Genomic DNA, 18848 nt, shown 5'->3' on the forward strand with positions numbered 1-18848 from the left:
TCCTCCCCCTCCCCTTGAATTCTCCAAGAAAAATCATTAGCTCATTCTGGATTGTTCTTGATGAGGACAGAGACCAAAACCCTTCCTTGAACTTCACACTGGAGTCGTTCACATGTAAGAGCACACTGCCTGGTCCCCCGGCCAGAAACTGAAGGGCTTGCTTATACTGTGGACAGTGTCTCAATTAGCTCGCGGGGGTTGAGAAGGTTTATTATTCTCTGACCAGCACCCCATGACCGCCTAAATCCGAACAGATGCTTGTTCGAACCGTAATGATAGTTTACATCTAGCGAGTGCTTGAGCCTGTGTCAGGCTGATCCTCACAACGGCCCCGTGAAGGAGAGATTATTTACCCCCATTTTACAGATGAGACTGAGGCACAGAGTTCACACAGCAAGTGGCAGAGCTCGGGTTCCACCCAGGCAGTCAGCCTCCAGTGTCCTCATCTTCAAAGATCAGTGGCTGTTAAGATGACATCTGTTGGGCCCCCCGGTGGCTCAGTCTCAGTTGAGCGTTTGCCTTTGGCTCAGGTCGTGGTCTCAGGGTTCTGGATCGAGTCCTGTGTTGGGCTCCCTGCTCAGTACAGAGTCTGCTTCCCCCTCTATGCCTCCACCCTGCTCTTAAGAGTTCGCTCTGTCTCACTCTCTCATGCTTTTTCTCTCTCAAATAAATATATAAAATCTTCTTTTTTTTCTAAGTAGCAACAGGGGGCACCTGGGGGGCTCCATTGAGCATCTACTTTTGGCTCAGGTCATGATCTTAGGGTCCTGGGATCAAGCCCCATGTTGGGCTCCCTTCTCAGTGGGGAGTCTGCTTCTCCTCCTCTCTGCTCATGCTCTCTGTCACTATCTCTGTCTCTTTCTCTCAAATAAATAACTAAAATCTTAAAAAAAAAAAAAAGGCAGTAGTAAACCCATTACATATCAACATGGTAACATTTTATTATGGGGACTCTGTTTCCAAAACAGAAAACATGAAATGACAGGACATTATTTTACACTTTTACAAATCTTTCTAATGTCTGGCTTTATAGAGGACAGCTGACATACCTTCTTCTGCCTTCCAATCTGTTGAGATGGGTCATGTTTTGTTATAGTATGTTTGCTTTAAGTATGAAAGAGAATCCAGCTTTACACAAATGTGTAGTTGAAGAAGGAAGAACACCCCATTCCCATACAGGGGTCTTGGAGATCCCATGCTGTGAACCACAGCTTTACTTATAGTTCTGGAAGTTAGCCAGCACCCTGGCATCTTGAAGGTACTATAAGCTTTTCCTAAAACCTTGAATTCAGCCTCACTTTGGAGAACTTGTTCTAGAGGTTCTGGGGCATCTGCTTACCTGTTGATCCCTTCTCTAATGGTGCATATTGATAATAAGACCCATATAACTGTTTCCTCCTGAACTGAACCTCACTACCATCATTGGGGGAAGACTGGGAGGGAACCTGGTGATATTCTTCTAAGACCTGACCTGCTTCCCACCCTAGGTATAAATTTCTGCACCAAAGGAGGTCTCCAACCAGAGCTGGTCTGTCAGGCTCTTTCTCCTGGGATTTGGGCATTGGGGAATATGCACTATGGGATTTGAACTCAGAAATCGAGGCCGCCATTGTGGGTCAACCTCCCTAGCTATGGAACCCTTGGTTCTTCATGGCTTCTAGATCCTGTTTCAGATGTCTCCAAGGACGAGGCTCCTGTTTGAACATATTGCTTATTTTTAATCCCACTTAATTGTTCTAGCAAACATCCAATGGTTAACAGCAGCTGTGACTCTCAAAAGAATGGGAAGAGTTATAAGTTCAGACTTCAGTTGTGAACGTGTGTGTATGCACAACTGTGGGTGTGTAAAAGAGAAGAGAAGTTCATTAGTTATAAGTGAAATTTTAAAAACGTATGTAGCAGATCTTGGCTTCTGTCAAGTTGTAACCCCTTCAGGGAGTTGATTGGGTCTGATTCATCCCATGGTCTGGATTGGTAGGTCCAGCTAGTGTCCATTTGCTTCTGGACAAGGAACCCCCTCAAGGCAGAGGGAGCATAAAATTCAGATTGGAGGGAATCCTGGACACAGAACAGTGGGGGGTCCATGCCCCATTCTATTCTCAGCCCTGTGCTATGTCCATCCCCTCCCCTGAAGAGATTTACCATGCAAGGTCAAGTACAGGGATATAGCCAAGGCTTACAAGAGAGCTATTCTGTAAGATCGGTGTTCTAAGCAGTAATGATAGCTACCCACCCCAGAGAGCATTCGGGGCACTGGTCACGTGTTTGTGCAGTCGGTCCTCGCCGCCAGCGCTTTGAGGTGGCTGCTGCTATTGTCACCGTGTCACAGGGGAGGGATCTGCAGCACAGGGCAGGACTGCCCAGCTGACAAGTCCCCCAGGGAAAAGGTGTGCATGGCGACATCCCGTGGCTCCCAGCATAACCTCCTTGGCTCTGCCCCCGACAACACTTTCAGTGGGGAAATGGTATTCTTGGAAGCTGGCATAAGGATTTCCCTTATGGGAAAAACATTATTCAAGAAGGGGAGGTGGAGAGGGGTTCAGGAGAGTGAACTGTGAGAGGTCAGGAACCCCGGGCAGAGAGACAGCTCATTTCCTGTGCCTTAGAAACCAACAAACAGGGGTGCCTGGGTGGCGCAGTCGGTTAGGTGTCTGATTTCGGCTCAGGTCGTGATTTCAGGGTCATGAGTTTAAAACCCTGTGTCAGGCTCCTCCACGCTCAGTGGAAAGTCTGCTGGAAATTCTCTCTTCCTCTGTCCCTCCCCTTGGGCGCACATGTGCACGCGCTCTCTCTCTCTCAAATAAATAAATCTTTAAAAAAAAAATGTGTATTTTAAGGAGCGCCTGGGTGGCCCAGTTGGTTAGGCGGCTGCCTTCAGCTCATGTCATGATTCCAGGGCCTGGGATCTAGCCTCACGTCGGGCCCCCTGCTCAACAGAGAGCCTGCTTCTCTCTCTCCCTCTGCCTGCCTCTCTGCCTACTTGTGCTCTCTCTCTATGTCTCTGTCAAATAGATAAATAAAATCTTCAAAAAATATATTTTAAGAACAGGACCTGCAGGTTCTAAGACAGGAGTGGGAAGGGAAAGAAGGAGGAGGAAGATGAGAGACAGGTCAACATGGCCAATAGAAAATCCCTCGGGGGCAGGAGGACTTTAGTTACCATACATTTTATGGAAGAATTTACTCAACCTATGTGTTGAAAGCAATAAATCATGAACATTCAGCCTCGTGAATTCTCACACAGCGGACATAGCATGTAACCCGTACTTACCTCAGGAGGAAGGACATTCTGAGCGTGTCCTAAGTCCCGGCCAGGACTCTTCCCCTGCATACACCATCTCTCCCCACCAGCTTCCTGGTGCCAAAAACTCATTTTGCCTTCCGTGTCTCACTTGTCTTAGTCAATGGTCTAGTTGTGTCTCTGTTGGTGCGTGTAGTTGTGCTTCGCCTCCTTTTCACTGCTCTGTGGTAAACCAACACGCCACAGCCTACTTACGCTTTCTTCGTGGACAAGGGTTCCTGGGTGGACATTCAGGCATTCTCCATTTGGGGCTTTTGTTGGGACTGAGGCCATGTGGTCTTTCTCACACACATCTTGGTAACCCATAGCGTTCCATAGCATTTTTGTGGAATAGAATTGCTGGGTCAGTGAGTGGCGGGGGGGCACGTGTTCCAACTCTACTAGCTACTGCTGACCAGTCTCACAACAACTCTCACTATGACCGGTAGTGGGTTCTTTTTAAGACTAAGAAATGTCCAATCTCTTTATGAATTTGTCCAGCTGAGATAGAAACTTCCATCCCCTCTTCAATATTCAGTAATATCTAGCACATCTCACAGATCACTTATATGAATGGAAGGGTTGTTTTTACAAATATGAAAATCAAAGAACAAGCTGAGGTTCATGGCAGGGCCACACCGGTATAGCATGTGGACATTGGTGAGGGACGTCCGAGCTGGGGGGCGACACCAGAAGCCCGAGCCTGGGGGAGTCTGGGAGAATGCCAGCCTCCTACAGCAATCTTGGAGAGCATCTTGGGCACAGTGGGGCCAAGCTTCTAAGTAGCCAGGGCCAGAGGGACTCCAGATGACTTTTGGGTCACACACACAAGAAGAGGGGAAACAATTCCCCTTATTTTGACATATGGCAGGAGATGGCTTTCTTGGTGTCAAAGGCTCCACAGAGCGGAGGTCTGCCGCTTTCTACCCTTCTCTGGCAATGACCACAGATGAGTCCAGAGCTGACCTAAAGGAGGTCCCAGCAGTGTGAACATTGGCCTCCAGGAGCAGTGCAGTTCCAGGAAATTGCTAGAGGCAGCACCAGTGCTGGGAGTCCCAGATGATGGCACCCTGGGCTAGGATGTCAGAGTCCTCAGGCTACAACTGGTCCAGGAAAGGTGACAAGACATCTGCAGGTGACTTGTAGGCTAAACGACCAGGAACCTCCATAGAGCGAGCGGGATCAGGAGATGAGTAGAGTAGTAGACTCTGAGTCGGGCCAGGGAGGGCCACTTGTGAGCTTCTGGAAACACTTATGCAGAGCTCCCAGATTGGGAAGTAACTAGGAAATACTCAGCAGAAGCCTGGGGGTTCTCAACCATGTGTGGGTGCCACCCAGAGAACTATGGTCTGTTCCTGTTGAAGTTAACCCTCTGGGGGTACCTCTGGGTGGCCAGAGGATCAGGGCACAGAGTACTAATAATGCCTGAGTTTACTTTTCTCTTTTTTAATTTCACTTACTCCTACTTTTGGAAACAAATGTTTATCTCTTACATAAATAAAGCTGAGTGTCATTTTCCTGATGTTTCTCAAAGGTCTGTCCCCAAACCCCAGCTTTCACTGTGATCCCTGTTACGCTACCCCCCACAACAGTGCAGTCCACCAGCAGCAGCAGGGAAACGGGAAAGCAGGGTCTGGGGGTTGCAGAAGCCTCCCTTATAACCTCCCCATGCTCTCCCAGGGCCCTGGCGATGGCTAGAGGGTCCATGGTCCCAGACATGGTCTTCCCATCCGGCAATTCTACCCTCTCTGTCTCCCCCACTAACTCCTGGCATCTCTGAGTTTTCAGTGTCTCGACTTGCTGGCCTCCCATGACCTTCACCTCACCTCCAGCCCAGCCCCAGCCTGGGTCCCTCCAGCTTTGGTCAACCAGAGTTCTTCACCTCTCTCAACTTCATTCCAGAAGCTCTGCTTTCTGAACACCATCTCTTAGCCTCCAACTTTCTTGTTTTTTTTTATTAACACACTGAAGGGTTTTGTGGTTTTTTGTTTTTGTTTTTGTTTTTATGTATGGAGGACTTCAGTCCCTGAACAATCCACCAGCCGCCCCCTCTCCCCCTCCCCTAGCCTATGAGCTCTACCTTGCCTCTCACCACCTCCCTACCATGCCAGGACTCAGTGGCTCATCTGAGCTGGGTGTGGGGTGGCAGGGGAAGCCCCCAAAGTGAAGGGGAGCACTGACGGCAGACAGCAGCCCACACCTCCCTCTTTCTACCACAGGGCCTTACTGTGTCCCTCACACGTCACTCCCCCTGCTTAGCTAACCCTGCTCATGCTTCAGCTCTCAGCTCAAACACCTCTGTTCTCCTGTGCCAGGCTCTGTCTCAAGCACACATCAGGTGCGTCCATAGGCTTACATGTCCAGAGACTCAGCCTGCCTCGTGCCCCTCTGTGTGCATAGCGCCCAGCACTGTGCCTATTGCACAGCAGACACGGTTGGGTGGTTTGGGGGTGACGGAACTGCCAGAGAACATGTAAGGGGCTGTAGCTGATGGCGGGGAGGCAGAGCCCAGGCAGGGCTCTCTGTCAGGGTCAAGAGAAAGACTCGTGCTCCTGGGGCCCCTAGCCAAAGGCACTTCACCCTCCTCTGGGCTCTTCTCCTCCCCTTTGGCTGTGGACACCCTCTGGCCACAGAATGAGATCAGCCTCTCCCTACACTCCTCCCGACTCAGCCAGGGCACGTCCTTGTGGGAGTTTCTAAGGTCCCCTCATGGCTGGTGCCTTCAAGGGGACAGCTGAAGAGGACTTCCTCTGGCTCTATTGCCATAAGCCCCCTCCCCTAGGAAGTGTCCTGCTCCTCCCACCGTTCTACCCTCTCTTTCACATGCAAAGGGGACCCATTAGTTGGTTGAGATGGGGACAGCAAGTGATTTGGATGCATGTATGATAACGTCACTGAAACACTGAACTGGTCACGCAGGTTGCAGGAACCACCTCCCTCCCCTCTCACACCAAACACTCTTGTGTTATCACAAGAACTATACCCTAAGAATCACAATACCCTAAGAAGGGTATTTTTGCTGAAACAGAAAACACAGTCAAAGGGAAAATGGGACTAGACAATAAAGGGGACTTGTTAACCTCCATGATTAACATGTATAATCTGCCTGTGTGTACAACAGAGCTGCAGGCATGGTTTGATCAAGACACTAGCTCCATTTCTCTGCACTACTTCCCTCGGTGCCCTCTTTGGGTATTGGCTTCCTACTTGAGCTTGCTACCCTCATGCTCACAGGATGGCTAATAACAATAACCAAGGTTACAGGTTTCCTGAGTTATACCTGGGTGAGAAACAGAGTCCACTCTACAGCTCTTGACAGGAGTCCTGGGCTTTGTTCTGATGGCGCCAGCTGATGTCATGTGCCTACTCCTTATTGCTGTAGAAAGTCATTACCATTAGGATAGTGCTCAGCGCATCTCGTGTAAATACTTGGATTGGAAATTTCCAAGTCTGGGTTTCCCTGTGATGCCGTCTTTATGAACAAGGCTGGTAGCCACTGCCCTTTTTCCTCTATTTGATTCCACGAAATTGTAAATGATACAGGATCTGGCGCCCAGGGCTCCGTGGAAGGAGATGAGTATTTCCTAACACTCGTCTTGGCTAGAGTTCCTCTGCCGAATTGAAGGCTCTTTTATTCGACAGAATTACAACCCCGCCCCCTTCCCGTGGTCTACCATGCCAGCAGGCTTGAAATCCCTACGCTTACACTGCCCTGAAAGTCCAGGGCGTCCTCCCCTGTCAGGTAGTGTAATGGGCTGAATTTTGTCACCCCGAAATTCCTACCTCAAGGCCCTCACTCCCAATGGGATTGTATTTGAAGATAGAGCACTGAAGGACGTGATTAAGGTCAAATGAAGTCATATGAGGGGCCCCAATTCAGTGTTACTGGTGTCCTTCTCTGAGGAGGAAGAGAAATGAGCGCTGTGCACAGAGGAGAGGTTGGGTGAGGCCCAGACGGATGGTGGGCCTCCGAAAACCCAGGACAGAGGCCTTAGGAAACCGACACTGCCCGTCCCTTGATCTTGGGATTTCTAGCCTCCAGAACTGTGAAAACAGAAATTTCTGTTGTTTCAGCCACCTGATCTGTGGTATGTCATTATGGTGCCCGGGCAGACTACTAAAATACATGGTTATGAGCCAACCTTGCAGTAGGGTAACTTGCCAGCAGCAGTGTGGCAGCTGGCCTATGACAACTGTCCCCCCAGGGACAATCTGCCCGATGTGGAGGATTCCCAGTTCCCATGGTATAAATGTTCCCACTAGGGCCTCACTGAAGCCATCAGTGTGACGTCATGGATGACATGATGACGTATGGAGTCGAGAGAAGTACACTGGTGGTTCTCACCGGCGGGGGCTCTAGCATTTGTCAGCCAGTCCCAGGAGCAAATACTTAGAGTAGCTCATTGTATGGTAGGGTCTCATTTCTTGGAGGCTTTGTTGTTGTTGTTGTTTTTTAATGGTATTTTATGAACTTTTCCTTATTCCCACCCCAAACACACACACTCCAGGCTTGGTTTCTGAGAACAGGAAGTAGCTTAAAAATAAAGCGATCCTTCTCTCCTGCTATCCCTCAACTCCTTATCTTTTACTCCAAATCTGTTCAATGCATTAACAGAACATAGGAACAGAGCAGAGTTGATCGGCTTTTTTTTTTTTTTTTCTGGCTTTTGTTTTGGATCCAACCAGTTATCCTTGAGGGCCAAAAGCGGGAAAGCTATTTCCCACCCAGCTTGGGATCTGTGTTTTTGTTTCTTCACTCGTGCAAAGGAGGTAATTCCCAGAGACCTCTCTCTGCTTTCCTTCCCCACTACTCACCCAACGCATGTTAGCCTACTTGAGAAAATACGTGCTAATTTCATCTCCATCCTGAGTTTCACATCTCTTCCCAGAGCAGTTCTTTAAAGTACTTGAAATTCATAATGGAGCATCATGCTTACTTAGACACAAATTTGAATGATTAATTGGAGATCTTCCATTCCACTTTAATTCAGTGTGTTATACGGAGCTCACCCACCTCTGCCTGTGGCAGCAGCTTGAGGCTGAAGGTACTGCTTATGTGAGTACCAGGGCTGCCGGCAACACCCCCATTTCCCATACTGCGAACTCTCGAGTCTTTACTGAGTGATTACTAGCAGGGTTCCATAAGAGTCCCCTCACCCCGAAATTCTGAGTTCCTGCTGCTGCTGCATGTCCCTACTTCCCTAGAACACAGGGAGCATGTGCCTGGGCATTGGGTATCAACTCCTAGTGGGGGGGAGGAGGCACCTGCTGGGCTCAGTCCACGTGCCCTCAGTTACCCCGACTGTTCCTGTTCCGTGGGGATGCCACTAGAGCACATTTCGGCGATGCTGTTGCAGATACTGCTTGGTTGTTTTCCGGGAAGACCTCCTATGAATTCGGGAAATATCCTGAGATGTGCTGAAGCGGGCGTGTGGCAGGGCAAAGACCTGATTGTGTCTGTCTCCTCTCAACTTCGCACTCAGTGATGTCGCCGTGGTGGCTTGAAATCGGCCAGGCGGGGAGTATTTACTGCAGGGAAACCAGCAAACGTTATAAATCAAGACTAATTCTTTTTTTCCCCCAGAGCACCCACTTCCAGCGCACCCCTAGAAATACCCCTTTAAAAGAAATCTCTCCGAGGAACCAGGAGCCTGTGCAATGAGAATCTTCTCATGCCACGCCCCACCTCTCTGGAAGCTAAGTGGGAGCAAAGCAAATGTGCTTCACGTGACCTCTTTGGAAGGACCCATTTTCTTTTCTATCCTCCTTGAAGGTCGTTCGCTCATTCGGACATCTGGTAGACTCCACTAACTGCCGAATTACAGGTGCCTGGCCAATTGGTATCTCCTTTCTTTTCTTTACACTGATCTCTCCGTGAATTTCTCTCTAATAACACCATGAGCCAACAAGCCGCGCTGTCTGTTCCCAAAGTTTCCAGAAATCTAGGGAGGATTGCAGTGAATACTGATCTCAGAGCCCAGCCTCCAGGGCATTCTGTCAGGGGCTCTGGGTTGGGGCCCAGGAATCTGTATTTTCAGTAAGACACGCCCCCTCATGCCCCCCCCACCCCCGCCCCCACCCCAGGTGGCTCTGGTGTAGTCAGCAGAGGTCCAGAACCCTGGGCTGGGCTGACATCTGGAAACCATGGCATGAACATCTACAGGTATGATGGGCTTCTCCTCACAGCTTCTGAGCTGGAAGCCAGCAGGGTTGAGGCTGCAGGACTCCCTTAACCTGTTCTGTTCTCTAGGTTGACAGGCAACATCTGAGAGCTTCTGCCCCATCCTCCTTTAGCCCACAAGACACGGGAAGTCTCAGTGACTTTCCTGATGACCCAGGGACACAAAGGCTGGCTCTGAGGTACCAGGAGGGGGTGAGCTGATTACTGGCCTCTTGTGAAGCATAATTGCACATCATTTCCTCATTTGTCATTTCCAGAGGAGGCACGGAGGCTACCAGGTGAGCTCAGCTGCACGCATTCAAGCATCAGGCACATTGCTGCCCTGACTCATGGTTACACCCCAGTCTTGCACTGATGATGAATGGGCGTCCCCCCCCTTTCCGGTGACTCCCAAATTTCAAGATGCTAATGAATCACCCAAGGAGCTTGTTAAAAAGCCTGACTCCCAGGCTCCTGCCCAGGCTCCTGTTTCATTTGGTCCAGGCTGGATCGGGGAATCCCCTTGTTCAACAAGCTCACCAGGTGAATTTATTTGATAGAGCTAGTTTTACTGAAAGCAAAAAGTTTTATGTGAAATGTCTCATCTTTAGGGTACTATCCTCCCTTAAGGAATTCCTCTAGAGTAACAATGAATCAGCTTTTTTCATAGCTCTTTTTAAAAATAAATACCGAGTTTCAGAAATCCAACCACGCATTCCAGCAGAGAAAAGCGAGTACCGTTGGGGGCCATCTGCCCGGTGACACATCCACGCCGAAAAATGGTACATGGTGAGTGACAAGGGAACACCCCCGGGGCAGGTGGGCTGTGCTTCAAGAAAGCCCTGGCTGTAACAGCTGGATGCGATGTTCCCCCACCACGGTTAACTCAAGTGGTTTCTTTTTGTGAGGGTAATCACCAAATTAAATGTTTTAATTACCGAAATTATATATGCATTTCTTCCGAGAAGAGAGCGTCATCAGAACACAGTATCCACTCTCCAGAGGGGAAAGCTGCTTTGCTTGCTGGGAAGGGGCTGTCTGGAGGAGTCCATTTTAATTTCATTATAAAACCAGCTTGAGAAATAAAGGCATAGACTGACACGTATTCCCAGCCAGCTGTGACTTAATGAGCACAATTGAAAGCTCGGAACCTGCCAGTCACATCCATATTAATATGTCCGTGAAAACAACAACAACAACAACAGAGAAAGTGACAAACAGCTATTTCTAGTATTTGAAATGAATTTTAAATTACTGTTAAAATGGCTAACGCGGGTGAGCATCACTTCGAGGCAGCCCAGCTGCCTCGCTGCCTGTCAATAAGGCCCCTTGCCGCAGAGGCAGACGGGGTCCCGGAAGGAAGGGACTGTTTTCACACAGATTGGCAAGCCCCGAGTCCTGGGGACAAGTCAGCGGGTTTGGCAGCACAAGTGTGGCTGCTCTGCTCCTGGTTCTGAGCCAGATCCATGCCCCCCTCGCCGCCCTGCGCCCTGCACCTCCCCCCCCCCACCGGGCGCTGGCACCAGGCAGGCCCCCACCTCTGGCGATTTCCTCTTTCGCATTGTTTGCTGCATGGCTGCCCAAGTCATCACGATCATAAATGTCTTTGTGATTCCAATTTCCCTAGTCGTGAGCCCAGGAAAATAATAAAAATGTCTTGTTCCAACCTTCTGAGATCCTAAAAATAAAAGGTGCTGGGTAAGCCTGCAGTGTTAATAAGTACAAAGTGAGAGGGTGGGTGGGGGAGACAAAGGAAATGCAGCGTGAAGAGAAACCTCGGTGTGTGCATTTCGACAGTCAATAAGAAATAGCCACCTGCTCCAGCAGAGGAGAGAGGGCCCCTGGGGGAGAGTGAGCCATTCTTATAAGACCCTGTGGGTGGGTGGTAAGGCCCCTTCTCATGGTTCTGGAGAGCAGGGCGTGAACATTCTCAAGGTGAAGATATTTGCATCTCCTTGAACTTGAACTCTGCTGAGGGTGGGTTGGTGGTGGTGATGGGGGGGGGGTGTGCGCACACATGTGTTGTGTAACTGGGGGGGCAGTCATGATTCAGAGCATGGGCCATCAGACCAGACAAATCCTGACTCTTCCACATATGAGAGAGTCAGTCAGACCGTGGGCCTCCATTTTTTCATCTGAAAATGGGGCTAGAATACTGATCTCATTGGACATTTTCTGTGAGTTAAGTGAGAAAATATAAGTGCACGCTTAGACTCGGGGCCTAGTCCGGGGTCGTGATTCTTGGTACCATCTCTGACACCGTTCCAGTGGTGTGGAGTTTCCGCTTATTCCTCAATTAAAGAGATTTTCCAGCACATGCTTGACCACCCAAAGTCAGCATTTCAATTCATGCCTTGTCATAAAACTCCAAGTTGCAGCACCTTTGAGAAAAAGAGCAAAACGTTTCACTTCTTCTTTCGTACGTGGCTCATGGTTAAATCCAGATAAAGGATGTGACTCAGTGAGTTCAGTCTAACACAAAGAGAGGGGAGACTGTCCCCGCGATCACTGACTAGATTCTAAAGCCACCTGCAGCCCAGGAATGGCAGTGACAGAGGCACCACCACAGACAGCAAACCCCACTCTCTCCGGTAGACCTCAGCGAGAATCCCAAATCGATCAAGGCCTAATCTACAGACTGCACCAGGCCTCCGTTTCCTCATCTGTAAAATGGTCGTGCTAACACAACACAAGTGGAGTTCCCTGGGTACGTTGGCGGCATGCTTATTCCAGTGCTGTGCACATAGCAGCACTCAACTTATTTCCAACTAGGTGCGGACTCGAACCCTTCCATGTGCCTGAGGCCTGGTGAGTCCCTCGGGGACACCCGTGGCGCTTAGCCGTCATTCTCCAAAGCTTAGCAGCTTGGACTGTCTTCATTGCCATCTGTTACGGCTTAAATCATGTCTCCCCTAAAAAAAGATATGTGAAGTCCTACCCCCAGTACTTCTGAATGTAACCTTGTTTGCAGATAGGCTCTCTACAGAGGTAAAATCAAGTTAAAATGAGATTAGGGTGGACCATAAGCCATTCTGACTGGTGACCTTCTAAAAGGGTACTGTGCATCCAGAAGACAACAGTAAGACACACAGGGGAACACTGCATAAAGACCCAGGACTAGAGCGTCATGTCTACAAACCAAGGAAGAATGAGGATGGCTGGTAAACCTCCAGAAGCTGGGAGAGGCAAAGAAGAACTTCCTCTACAGGTTTCAGAGGCAGCAGGGCCCCGTCAAAACCTTGATTGCACACTTCTACTTCCCAGAACTGTGAAGGAATACATTTTTGTTGCTTTAAGCCATCCAATTTGTGCCAATTTGTTAGGACAGCCCTAGGAAACTATTACACCATCGTTCTTACAGAGGAAATTTGGTTATGCATAGGATAGAAATGAAGATTTAGGAATTAGGTCAAAGCGGGGTTGTGAGAACGCACCAGAGTGTTCCTCTGGGATAAAGTGAGCAACCGAACTGAAAAGAAGAGGTCATTTTGCTTTGAGATGTACGAACACACACTCATTTTTCACCTCGATCTACTTACTACTTTTCAAGCTCTGTTCCCTGAAATCTTCAGGTTCCTTGGAGAATTTTATAAACAGTTGCTTTAGGGTACCTGGCTGGCTCAGCCAGTAGAGCATGTAACTCTGGATCTCAAGGTTTTAAGTTCAAGCCCCTATGTTGGGTGTAGAGATTTCTTTTAAAAAATCTTAAAAAAAAAATTTGCTTTCGGGGCACCTGGGTGGCTCAGTGGGTTAAAGCCTCTGCTTTCGGCTCAGGTCATGATCCCAGGGTCCTGGGATTGAGCCTGGAGTCGTGCTCTCTGCTCAGCAGGGAGCCTGCTTCCTCCTCTCTCTCTGCCTGCCTCTCCGCCTACTTGTGATCTCTGCCTGTCAAATAAATAAATAAAATCTTTAAAAAAAATTTTGCTTTCAATTTCTGTTTCTTTAGTATATTCTAATTATTTTACTGGCTTTAAATGGCATGGTCTTATCAAGTTCTTTACATGAATAGCTCATTTAATCCTTACAATTACACTATAATGTGGGTGCTATTATCTCCCTTAATCTATAGTTGAATGAACTAAGGCATAAAGAAGCTGAGCAATTTTCCCTAGGCCATGGATCTAGTAAATGGTAGAGCTGGGATTCCAACCTGGGGAATCTGACTCCAAAGCCTTTGTTCATAACTACTTCACTTGAGTGTCTCTAAAAGCTCACAAGCTCACACACACACACACACACACAAGCACGTACACTCAGACATTCCATATCAGATTGCAACATTGTGGACACTACCCTCGCACAGACTTGTGCTGCCAGACTAACCCTTCTGAAGGGAAAATCTCTTTTATTTATTCATTCCGTGAGCACACATTTATTGACTATGTATAATATGCTTCTGTGATCTTCCTGTAACTACACTGATTAGGAAGATCATAGTTTTATCTTCACTGCTGAAGAATATTCAAATCCATGCATAACCATTCACTTCCAACCGAACCCAACCTCATAGTGAGTTGTGCAATAATTGGTCCTTCAGGTGGTGAACACACCATATTAATCATCTTAATGTTTATTGTAGTTTTGGATGATATCCGATTGCCTTTTATACTCATAATAAATATTAGCACTTAGAAAAGAATGCTGGTGATTCAGTGTTTGAGACAAAAAGTTTCTACTACTCTTCTTTCAAGCTTTTAGATCAGTGTAATTGGAGAGTATCCCGAGGTTGCAAGGCAGGCAGTTAAAAGCTGTAACACTTGCAAAAAACACAGGTGGCGGGGGTGCGGCTGGGTCGCTCAGTCATTGGGCATCTGTTTTCGGCTCAGATCATGATCCCAGGGTCCCGGGATCGAGCTCCATATCTGCGTGGCTGCTCAGTGGGACCTTGCTCCTCCCTCTCTCTCTGCTCCTTAGCCCTGCTTGTGTGCATGCGCTCTCTCTGTGTGTCAAATAAAATCTATTTAAAAAACTGGATTTATAGATATTGGAATTCAGTGTAAAGTTTCTTTTGAAAACAGATAAAAGGTTTGCCAGACCACCATGCATCCAGATGGCTTGGGGGCAAATCAGACAGGTTCATTTTTCATCTCTGTTCAGCTGCCTGGATCCCCTCTGCCCCATGACCATGGATCCAGTCTTGGGATGGTAACTTCCAATCAAATGTGCAATCTGTTCTAGAGCATTCTCAAGTGGCAGAATGTCAGACGCTGTGGCTAGAGGTCACCCCAGAGGCTGCTCATTCTTCCTGTCCCCACAAGGCAGAGTAGGGCTTCGGAAAAGTCTGATTCAACCTTGTGGCAGATGAAAGTGTCCTCCTGGAAATTCTCTGCTCCGAGAGGTTCTGAGCAAAACACAAGGACTTCTCTTCGTGGAAAGTCTTCAGTGTCAAAGCTGTTTTGCGCTCCTAATGAGAAAGAATGAATTCCATGAAAGGGAGCCTTTTTCCCAAGCAAAAATGAACAGAGTACCTCCACCAGTGACACATCCATCAACTTGACTGGAGGAATGGTTTTTCATTATAGAACTGATTTCATAAATAGCTTATTTTCTTTGTTACATAGTTAATACATGTTCATTGCCAATAACATGAGAACATAAAAATAGCAAGAGTAAAAATAAGTTAAGATATTCATAATCTAGATACTCAAGAAAACCCACTGTTAATGTTTTGGTATACGTCCTCTAGATCCAAGCTCAGCAAATTTTTCTTTTAAGGACTGGATAGGAAGTATTGTAGGCTTTATAGGCCAAGAGCTAAAATGGAGGATATTATACAGGTACTTAAACAACAAGAGAGAGTACAAACTGCCATAAAATTGTTACTGACAAAATTCAAAATATAACAAAAACACAATAATAGGGGCGCTTGGGTGACTCAGTTAGTTAGGCATCTGACTCTTGATTTTAGCTCAGGTGATAATCTCAGGGTCCTGAGAATGAGCCCCGCCTAGGGCTCTGTACTCAGCGGGGTACTCAGCAGGGAGACTGCTTCTCTCTCTCTCTTTTGCATTCTGCCCCTCCCCCTGCTCCTGTGCTCTCTCTCTCTAAAATAAATAAATCTTTAAAAACAACAATAATGGGGTGCCTGAGTGCCTCAGTGGGTTAAAGCCTCTGCCTTTGGCTCAGGTCATGATCCCAGGGTCCTGGAATCGAGCCCCGCATCGGGCTCTCTGCTCGACGGGGGGCCTGCTTCCTCCTCTCTCTCTCTGCCTGCCTCTCTGCCTGCTTGTGATCGCTGTCTGTCAAATAAATAAACAAAACCTTTAAAAAAATTTAAAAAATAAAAATAAAAACAACAATAACAATAACAATGCAAATAATTACCAATAAGAATTACCTAATTTTCAGTAATATAGGTCTACTAATGGTAAGAATGGAATTCTTTATTTTTTGAAACTAACATTTTGCTTAATTGGGGTTCAAAGTTAGTGTTCCCACTAGCATTCATCAAAATCTGTTCCAAATGTTCATCTGTTATGACTGATGTATAATGAGATTTCATCTTTGAAAATGTCTTTTCGCACAGCTAGGTACTACTAAGTACCACTATCAATCCACAAACATAATGTTAATTGGATGCATTATTAGAAATCTATTAGACTTCGGCTCAGGTCATGATCCCAGGGTCCTGGAATCGAGCCCCGCATCGGGCTCTCTGCTCGACGGGGGGCCTGCTTCTTCCTCTCTCTCTGCCTGCCTCTCTGCCTACTTGTGATCTCTGTCTGTCAAATAAATAAATAAAATCTTTAAAAAAAAAAAAGAAAGAAAGAAATCTATTAGATTCTCTTCTTACAGGTCTGTTTGCATATCATTGCAATACAATAATCACTTTCAGCTGAAGGTTATGTGGAAGTTCCTCAATTGTGGTCAACTGGATTTTAATATGGAAATTCCCTTTATACTTTCATGGAGGTTCAAAAAATGCCACTACTAGTATAGTTTGAGTTCTGAAAATATACATGAAACTGGAGATCCATCTTCTCATTTCAACCTTTGAAAGCATAGGAAGTATATAAAACAACTTGATTCTATTTGTGATTCAAGCAACCTTAGATGTCATCAAATGACTTTATTGTAGTATAAAAGTTTGGTACACATACTGTTTGGTCTTTTAATTTTAGATTGAATTCCTTAAGAAGCATTAGCAAGCCTGCAGCGGAAGTCAATTTTCAAAGCCATTCAGTGTTCAATAATAATGATCATTAAATAAATAAATAAATAAATGGGAAATGTTTATCATTCAGAAAAACGTGAATTTCAGGTCCAAGTTCAAAAATTGCTATAAATCTTTACCAGTGCTAAGTCCCAGAACTGTAGGGTAGTAGTGAAAGTTTGGGTATTTAACTTCAATTTATGACCCAAATCCCCAGAACCGACAACGGTGATGTCCACAACAAATAACACTACCAGTTCAATTCCACATGATAGACTGAAATATTTTCTACCAAATACCAGCGGATGAACAATACAATGAATAATCATAGGTTCTTAATACCCTTCATTTCTACAAGCTTTGTAAAATTTTCCAACTAATACTTTCTCTTTCTGCACCACACCTATTTTTTAATCACAATTAGTCTTTAACACATCTTAGCAGATTCCACCTCAGTTTGTACTGAATGAGTTAACTTCTTTGCAAATATCCTCAACTCTAATTGTTCTATGCGGACTCTTCATAGAGGTTCATTCCTCAGCCACTTCAAACTTAGCACTGACTTTTCAAACAACTGACCGATATCAGTAACATCTATCTTCTCACTGACAGCCCTAGAAAACCACTCACAATTATTTGCTTTGTTTTTTAATTGACTATTTATGTTCCTCCTAAAGTCCTCAATTCTTTAAGCAATTGAAGAAAATCGAAAAAACATGTTTATTTTCTCTGGACCTATTTCTTCAGCTGTTGTGATCAAATGTGATTTCATTAACTCATTCTCAGTAGTTGACTTTCCTTTTTGGGCTGAGAACGGTGAGTTGCTTCGGTTACAGCTTTGTTCTCATTGTTTATGTTTGTGAAGGAATTCTACTATCATGAGATACACCATTTACATTTCCTAACTTTTCTGATTGTTGCTTTCCTGTGAGTTGGGAGCACTGGGATGAGTACTGAATTTAGGACTGCCAGCACATCCTGTCTTCTTTTGGCATAGCTACGGTGTGATCATACGCTTTGGATTCAACAGTAACCCACACTCCACTGTACCCTAAAAAATGTGAGATTCCAAGTCCACTTTTCTCTTTTTTGGTTTATTTTGATGGGACTGGAATACACATATACACACATATTATGTATGTATAAAATAATAAAATACATTTCATGTCACCCCATTGCAGTTTGATTTGACTCTGAACATACTGTTGAGTTGTAACTATGCCACTGCAATTTGTTGTGCCCTGTTGTGATGCAATTCTGGTTCTAACTACCAGGAAGTGGGTCAGATTGCACAGGTGAAGGGCACAGTTCTCTCTAAGATTCCTCTCACTTTGTACACCAGTCTCGGGCTCTGGGGTTTCCAGGTCATCCACACTTCTAACCAGCTGGCTATAAATTTAGAAGCCCTCACTGCCCACTCAGGTTCGAGAATGCACTAGAATAACTCACAGAACTCAGGGAAACGCTATACTGTGATGACTTTTATTGTAAAGGATACAAACCAGGACCACCCAAATGCAGAGGTGCAGAGGGGGGAGGTGGGAGTGTCCCCAAAGTAAAATTTTCCATGTTCTCAGGATATGTCACTCTCCCACCATTGTGATACATTTCAACAACCAGGGAAGCTCATCCAAGGTTTGTGTCTAGAGTTTTAATTGGAGTTTCATTACAAAGACATGATTGAATCAAGGGCTAAGCAAAGGAATTCCATCTCGAGTCCACCTTCCTTCCTCAGAGGTCAATCTGAGGTCAATCACATGGCTCAAATGGTTCTAATTACATGGTTGGTCTTTCTGATGTGGCCTGTCCCCAGTCTGGACCATGACATTAGCATAAACTATCAGGGCCCACCATGAATAACAAAAACACTCTTAACACTTGGGAAATTCCAGGAATTTCCAGTAACTTTCAGGAACCAGGAACAAACACCTGCTCATCTTTAATACACGTAGCCACTGAGCTATGTGTAATTCAGTAAAGGTATCACTTACCATCTCTGCTGCATCCATTCAACTTTGCCTTTGTAGCATGAGAGCAGCCATGGCTGACACGTAAACAAAAAAGTGTGTTCCAATAAAACTTTATTGGTGGACACTGAAATTTGAATCCCCTACAATTTTCATGTGTCACGAAATATTCTTCTTATTCTCTTCACTTACAAAAGTCATCCTTAGCTCACAAGTTACAAAGACAAGACACGGGCAAGATTTGGCCTGCTGGCCATAGTTGGCTGATTCCTCTCTCACTGAGATAAA

Source organism: Neovison vison, chromosome 4 (assembly GCF_020171115.1).
Source record: "Neovison vison isolate M4711 chromosome 4, ASM_NN_V1, whole genome shotgun sequence".
NCBI lineage: Eukaryota > Metazoa > Chordata > Mammalia > Carnivora > Mustelidae > Neogale > Neogale vison.